The following is a 7,741-nucleotide window of genomic DNA, read 5'->3' as shown; positions in this document are numbered from 1 at the left end:
GTCAAGTATGGAAATTTCCAGTTGTCCCAGGACGTGGGGACCCCTGTCCGGTTGCTGTGTGTTCAGGGAAGTCTGGTTGTGAGGTTCGCTCTAGTGGAATCTGGGAACACCAGCGCGCACAGCCCTTCCCCCATCCCCTGCGAAAAGGTGCCTGGGTTCTTGAGGCCTCCCCGGCTGATGGGGGGCCCCCTGCGGCCCCCGCAGGATGTCAGCTCTGGGCAAGCGGCAGAGCGGAGGCAGGAGAACCGCACTGCGCCGGACCTGCGCCCTGAGCCGCCGGGCAACCCCTCTCCCCGACCTGCCGTGCCCGCCACACACCCAGCAGACGGCCCGCTGCTCCCCCGCTCACCTGGAGGAGTTCTAATCAGACCTTCCTTTCTTCTAAATCACCGAGAGACAACTGCCTTGAGGAATTAGGAATTTTGAGGAATGGAAGGGAGAGAGAAAAAGAAGGGAGAGATTTTTCCTCTCAGCATATAAATATGTGTAAACCTTTCGCATTAATAAAAAGAGAGGAAGGTAGGTGTGGCGGGGTGTGGGGAGGGGCGCCGGGGGCGGGGAGGCACCTGCCCCTGCCGCCCGGACAGCCTCGCTCTGCGGGAGACGCGCATCGGGGGCGGCGGACACTAAGGGGGCACCTTCCTGCCTCTCCTAGACGGGGGCAGGGAACGCGGCCGGGGGGTGCGGGAGAACGTGCACGGGGGGCCGGCGGGGCGGGGGGCCGGGCGCGTTCTGAGCGGGAGGCAGGCCAGCGGCGGGGACCAGCGCCCACGGGGCACGGACGGACAGGCCCCAGCGCCCCGTGGGTCACCCCCCACCCCCGGGCGGCACAGGCGTCCCGGGCTCTCCCTGGGACGGGAGGGCGGGGGCGCTGCGGGCCGGTGAGGAAGGCGCCCGGAGAGCCACTGACAGGCCCCTTCCTGCCGGCGGGGGGCGGACAGCGCCCCGCCCGGGCGTCGGCGGCCTGCTGCTCGCGCGGCCCGGCCCGCGGAGCCCCCGCGGCAGCGCACAGCCCCCGGGGGGACAGGCTGACGCAGGGGGGCAGCGAGAATTATCGCCGAACTGCTGGTGGCCGCGTTCTTTCCCTATCACAGCCAACGGTGAGTTTTCATATGTGAAAAGTTTTACTTCCTCTCAGGTAATGCATTTAACTGGCAGTTTAGATTCAAAATCTTTGAATTATTTGTCTTCGCACTAAGTTAACAGTTAAAGGTAATTCTTAAAACTGACACAACTGCTTTCACCGACAATTTTAGTCTTGACAGGCAGAGCGAGGCAGGCTTTGGACTGCGCCTGGCTTGGGCGCGTTCTGCAAGCAGGCCCTGAGGGGGGGCAGGCCAGCGGGGGGCCAGGAGGGGGCACGGGTGACAGGAAGGCACAGAAGGCGGGGTGCGGGTGCCATGCGGTGGGCGGCAGTCAGGGAGAGCTTCCGAGGGGGATGAGAGTGGGGCTGAGGTGACCTCCAGGTGAGCGGAAGGCCTGCTCTTTGTCACCACATGTGGGGTGCCTGAGGGAGCCGGGGCCAGGGCCACACCCTGGAGGTTTGGTTCAGGTTTGGGTTTGGTGGTAAGGGGGTGCCCCTGGGTCCAGGGCTCTGCCTAACCCACAGTGGCTTGTCCAGAGTCCCTGCAGCAGAAATGGGGGCTGAGGGGAGGTGACGTAGACCGCTGGTTCTCTGGAGAGACAAGAGTTTGCCGGAACCCCGAAAGACTAGCTTCATGGAGGCGGCCCCGGCTCTCCTGCCTGGAGCACCACCAGCACCCCCGCCCCCAGCAAGCCCACCAGGAGTCAGAGGCTAAAAGGTGAGACCCCAGGGTGCAGAGGATTGAGTGGGTCCAGATGGCTTAAAAGAGGACCCCACAAAGCAGGGGCTCGGGGCCAGAGAATGTCCCACCTGCTGCAGAAGGAGACCCAGGACTGGTAGACACACGGTGACAAGAGGCAAGCAGGGAGAGGAGGAGGTGACAAGGAGGACAGTGGCTGGAATGTATGTCTCCACATTGGAACCCCCAAGACAGAGACTGGGGAGCTGATTCCCACAGTCAGAGCACCGGGTGGCCACTGGGTTTTGTGTCCACTTGCTTGGAGCTCAGTGATTGATGTCCAACTCCAAAAGAGGAAAAGAGTGGCCAGCATAACTGGGACAGCTGGGGAAAGCTTCAGGCACAGCTGGATCCAGGTGTTCAGGGAGTGTTATCAGAATTCTGCTTCCCTTTCTCACCTTGTACTGGCTTTGTTTTCAGACACAGATGGGTCCCAACAGATCTGGACCCACATAGTCCCAGAGAAGAGATCAGACCATCCCATCCTGGTGTCTACTCTGTCCCTAAAAGGGCCTTGCCCTGGCTTGGGGGAGACCTCAAGAAGGCCAAGGGAAGGGCTCAGTGTCACCACATTCATCTGACTCCTCAGGAAACAAGGCACGTGGAAATTCTATGAAGTCAGTTGAACTCCAAGCCCTTTGTTCTTAGGACTGTTTTCATGGACTCTCTCTAGATGCATCTCGCAGAGTACAGCCCATCGGCACAAGGGTGCCCACCACACACACACACACCCCGCCCCATCATTGTTCCCCGTGTGGCTCAGCAGTGCACATGGGGCTTGGGTGAGAATCAAGGGAGATACTGGTCCCATCCTCCTGTCACTCTCCAGGCTGTCAAACTTTATCGGTGCCTTCCTTCATTCTCATTGCTCCAAATTTTAAACTAAGCCATCCAGAAAAGGCAGGTGAGCTTGTGAAACCAATGAACACTGTTCCCTGGGCGGCCCCATCGGTGAGAAAGCCATGCCAGTCCACCGTGAGGTCAGATGTGGGCTTCATGACATTTCCCTCCCAAGTCAAGGCTGTTTTCTGTTGCTTGTGAACTGTGGCCATAGTCTAAACGATTTGGGTGAAAATAATTTTACAGATAAAGAAGTCCACAAGCCCAATTTTTTATGAGTAAACTGTCAAGCTCCCTGCTTCAGAAGGGAAAAATGGAATCAGAAACATGAGTTGCTCTTTTGAAACTAAAAGCCAGCTTTAACCAGCACATTGGTGTGCTAGCTAGATGTGTTAAACAAACAAGAGAGTTGTTTTTAATGGCAAAGATATACCTGTTTTCCTCTCAACACTGAACCTATTGTTTGGTAAATTTCTGTTACCTAAGGAGGAGAAAGTGCACCTTATTCCTGAAAATGCTGAGTCCTTACATCTCGGCTTTAGGTGTGACAGTGAGCCCTGTCCGGCAAAGGCGGGCTACTGGGGCCCCAGGCCTGGGAAACCTTTCTTCCAGTAAGGGGTCCCTCCTATTGTTGGGTTCCTTGAAGCCTGGAAACTGGAGCCATTGCATTGCAGTCTTGCTTTGAGGAGAATTTCTGGGGGCAACTTCAAAGTGACAGGTTCTGTTGGGGGAAAGACCTGCTTCTTAGGCCATCGGGAGCCTCGGCCTCTCCGCGAGGTCCAGGCATGCTGCAGGGTCCGGGCTGCCACCCCTCCCGACACCTCACCTAGCCCTGGGGAGCTGCTTTCGGGGACTGGTGCCCGAGCCCCTTCCTGTGAGCCGTGAGACAGGCCAGCAGACCATGACTCGTGTGCCAGGGGGACGCCCTGCAGGCTGACCACTGATACGGAAGTGAGGTTTTTGGGTGGCAGCCAGGGTTCTGTGTGCTGTACCCCCTCTCCCCCAGTTCAGCTGTTGAAGTTCTTAACCCCAGTCTGATGGAATTAGCAAGTGGGCCTTTGGGGAGTGACTAGGTCATGACGGTGGAGCCCTCCTGATGGGATCAGGTCCTTCCAGAGAGGTCCCTTGTCCCTTCCACCCTGGAGGACACAACGAAAAGGCGGCCATCTACACACCAGGAAGTGCTCACCCAGAACCTGACCCTGCCACCCCCTGACCTTGGACTTCCAACCTTCCAGAACTATGAGAAATCAACTTATAAGCCACCCAGTCTGTGATGATTTGTTACAGCAGCCCAACTAAGACAGCGAGGGTTGCCACTTTTTCAATTTTTGTCCCTTTTTCCCATTATAAAAGTAAACCATCCTTGTTATAAAAACACAAACTTCAGACAGTAAGAATCCCCATATTGCCTCCTCTCCTGTCGCACGGGTCACCTTTGTTAACAGTCTGTTGTATATTCCTCAAGAATTGTTTCTATGTCCACACAAACACATCCCAAATACACATATCCATTTAAAACTCTGGACTCGAGGATGATTCATTTGTTATGTGTTTTTTTTAACCACAATAAAAAAAAATAAGATCAGTCATAAAGAAAGAAAGTGCTACATTCTCTTGCCCCCCCCCCAAAAAACGAAACAATAACAATAGCATAAACCGGCCCTGCTGTGATGGTAACATTTGCTGAAGGCTGACAGGTGCTCTCTGTGGGTTCACTGGACATCACGGTGACCCCGTTGGCTCCGGCCTGGTCCCCTCGGGCAGCCGTGACAAAACGCCACGTGCTGGGAGTCTGAATCGGCATCGCTTCTCTCCCAGTTCTGGAGACTGGAAGTCAAGTCCACGCAGGGCTGGGCTCCGGTGAGGGTGCCTTCTCTGGGTGTTTCCCCTCTGTGTGAGCACAGTGTGTGGGAGGGGGGCGGTGGGCACTGTCGGGGGAGAGAGAGCTGGACAGGGAGAGAGAGGGAGGGAGAGGGAGAGAGAGAGAGGGAGAGACAGAGAGAGAGGGAGAGACAGAGAGAGAGGGAGGGAGACAGACAGAGAGAGGGAGAGACAGAGAGAGAGGGAGGGAGACAGACAGAGAGAGGGAGAGACAGAGAGAGAGGGAGGGAGAGGGAGAGACAGAGAGAGAGGGAGAGAGAGGGAGAGACAGAGAGAGAGGGAGAGACAGAGAGAGAGGGAGGGAGACAGAGAGACAGAGAGAGAGGGAGAGACAGAGAGAGAGGGAGAGACAGAGAGAGAGGGAGGGAGACAGACAGAGAGAGGGAGAGACAGAGAGAGAGGGAGGGAGAGGGAGAGACAGAGAGAGAGGGAGGGAGACAGACAGAGAGAGGGAGAGACAGAGAGAGAGGGAGGGAGAGGGAGAGACAGAGAGAGAGGGAGGGAGACAGAGAGACAGAGAGAGAGGGAGGGAGAGGGAGAGACAGAGAGAGAGGGAGGGAGAGGGAGAGACAGAGAGAGAGGGAGGGAGACAGACAGAGAGAGAGGGAGAGACAGAGAGAGAGGGAGGGAGAGGGAGAGACAGAGAGAGAGGGAGGGAGACAGACAGAGAGAGAGGGAGAGACAGAGAGAGAGGGAGGGAGAGGGAGAGACAGAGAGAGAGGGAGGGAGACAGAGAGACAGAGAGAGAGGGAGAGAGAGGGAGAGACAGAGAGAGAGGGAGAGACAGAGAGAGAGGGAGAGACAGAGAGAGAGGGAGGGAGAGGGAGAGACAGAGAGAGTGGGAGACAGAGAGACAGAGAGAGAGGGAGACAGTCAGAGAGAGAGAGGGAGAGACAGAGAGAGATGGAGAGAGACGGAGAGAGACGGAGAGACAGAGAGAGGAGAGAGAAGGAGGGAGACGGAGAGCGCGGGGCCGGAGCACCAGCCCCCGGAGTCTCTCCGGTGAAGGCCCCGACCCCGACCCCGTCATGGAGCCCCACCCCCATGGCCACCGCTGACCCTGATCGCCTCCCGAAGGACCGGCCTCCTAACACCATCCCATTCGGGGTGAGGGTGTCAACACGGGAATTTGGGGAGACACCTTCAGTGTGGAGGAGGCTCAGGGCTGTCACTGCTCCCATTGTAGGGATGAGGAAGTGGGGGCCCCGGGAGTGCGGGGCTGCGGTGTTCCCGCGGGCCCGGCGGCGCTCGGCCTTCCCCTTTGCTGCCCGGGTCGGGAAGGCCCCCGTCACGCGTGCGCGTCCCGCCGTCTGCCGTTTGTCACCACGTCTCACGGCCAGGCTGGGGGTTCAGCAGCAGGCCCCTCCCTTCCATGCCCCGGAGAGGGAGCGTTTCCAGGGCTCCGCCTGCAGCAACGCCCTCGCAGACCTGAATGCTCACGCCTGTTTTTTTCTGTGAGATTTTGAGCTGCAGAATTCCCGAGTCAAAAGGACTGAATGTTTTAATTTCAAGGTTTTTGCTCCCTTGTCCTCCAAATGGTCAGAACCACTCTACTCTCTCCGGTAAGAATGTGTTTTCTCAACGCCTGGCCCCCCTCCAAGGATCACCCTGCTCTTCAGTCAGTGCGGGTCTGATGACCCCAGAGAGGGCGCCAATAACTGTGTTTTCTCTGACATTTCTTTTGTAGGAGTTCGAGGCTGAGCTCATTTTCCTGCTGCTTGGTGGAAATTCTTCCCGGAACTGTCAGTCACTGAGCTCTGCTCTCGAACTTGTCATCTTTTAAAAACTGATCTGCAAGAAGTCTTTATATATTAAAAGAAGTGTGCTGCCAGATGTGTTCTCTCCACCATGATAGGAATGATTTATGATCTGTGCTTTCAGTGTGGTAGCCCACGACCGTGGGTGACTTTAATGCATTTGAATCGTGGCGACAGTAAATGGTGCACTGAATTTTTAATTGCATTTAATTTGAATTTAAATAGCCATTTGTGATTAAATGGCTAGAGAAATTTTTTCCCATTTGACTTTTAATTTGCTGTCCACAGTATTCTTACTCTTAAAATTGGCTTGAGGCATACTTTACACGTTTATTTTTATGTTGTCATGTTTATCTCTTTTTCTTCATGGCCTTTGTTTTGTGGCATGTTGAGAAAGGCCTTTCTTGTGACAAGATTATTAAAATATTCACCTGTATTCTTCTCTACTACTTAGATGATTTTTCAGATTTAAATTTTTGTTTCATCTGGAAATTACTTTGGCCAAGGACTGTAGGGGGCACAGCTCCCACCTCTGAGAGGCTGGCCAGATGTCCCAGTATCATTATTATTAGAGTCCATCTTTCCTCTGCTGCTCTGAAATGCCGCCTTTATCATGATGTCCACAACTTAATCTCAAATGGTAAAGCAACAAACATATTTATAATATATATGGGTGTGTATAGATTGAGACAAAACAAACCTGGTGAAAAGTTAACACAGCAATTGTTGAATCAAGTTAATATATAAATCATTACAGCATTCTGATTTTTCTGTACGCCTAAAAATTGTCTCAATAAAACTGTGTTTAAAAGATCTAAAACAAATAGGAGAATGGAGATGAAGTCCCCACTTTCCACATGGGTGGGTGGCTGAACAGGAGTTAGATCAGATCAGCTGGGCTGTGGCCAGAAGCTAAGATGAGACAAGCGGGGAGGCCACGGAGCACCGAGTGGGTGAGACTCAGGGGATGGCCAATGGGGAAGGTGGTAGGGCTTCAGGCCAGTGTCGCAATGTAGAAAGATGCTCTGGCTGTGGTGTGGAAGCAGACTGGGGGGGCCAGGGTGCCGTCTGCCTTGCCAGAAGATGGCTGTGGCGGACGGAGGAGAGTTGTGATCTGGAGGTGTGGGCCTGGCGGCAGGGGCCCAGCCCCCAGCTTGAATAACTGGTGCCATTAATCTGAAGAGGACCCCGGTTTGAACCTGTTGAACCTGATGAGCTGGTGGAAGTGCAGGGGCCGAGGGGGCCTTGTCTGGAGGGAGCTGGGGCATCTGGGACGGATCTACGGCTTTAGGGTGAGTGGAGGACATGCAAGCAGTGGAGTTTGCAGATGTGCAAGCTGGTGGACCCAGCTCACCCCCACCCTGCAAGGGCAGGGGACATGTCTCCCTTCCATCCTTCCTGTCAGGCCACGGAGGGGCCTTGCATGCGGACAGCAGG

General features: G+C 55.2%; 1 long non-coding RNA gene across 1 annotated transcript; it reads left to right on the top strand.

The window, feature by feature from the left end:
- The first annotated feature begins 963 nt into the window (after positions 1–963).
- On the top strand, positions 964–7,096 carry LOC130681458 (uncharacterized). Its single transcript, XR_008994625.1, has 3 exons — positions 964–1,100; positions 1,622–1,802; positions 6,235–7,096. It is a non-coding gene; the product is annotated as an uncharacterized LOC130681458 (long non-coding RNA).
- The last annotated feature ends 645 nt before the right edge of the window (positions 7,097–7,741 follow it).

Source organism: Manis pentadactyla, chromosome 18, assembly GCF_030020395.1.
Source record: "Manis pentadactyla isolate mManPen7 chromosome 18, mManPen7.hap1, whole genome shotgun sequence".
Taxonomy (NCBI): Eukaryota; Metazoa; Chordata; class Mammalia; order Pholidota; family Manidae; genus Manis; species Manis pentadactyla.
The sequence above is the reverse complement of the archived record's forward strand: the minus strand, read 5'-3'. Positions and strand labels throughout refer to the sequence as shown.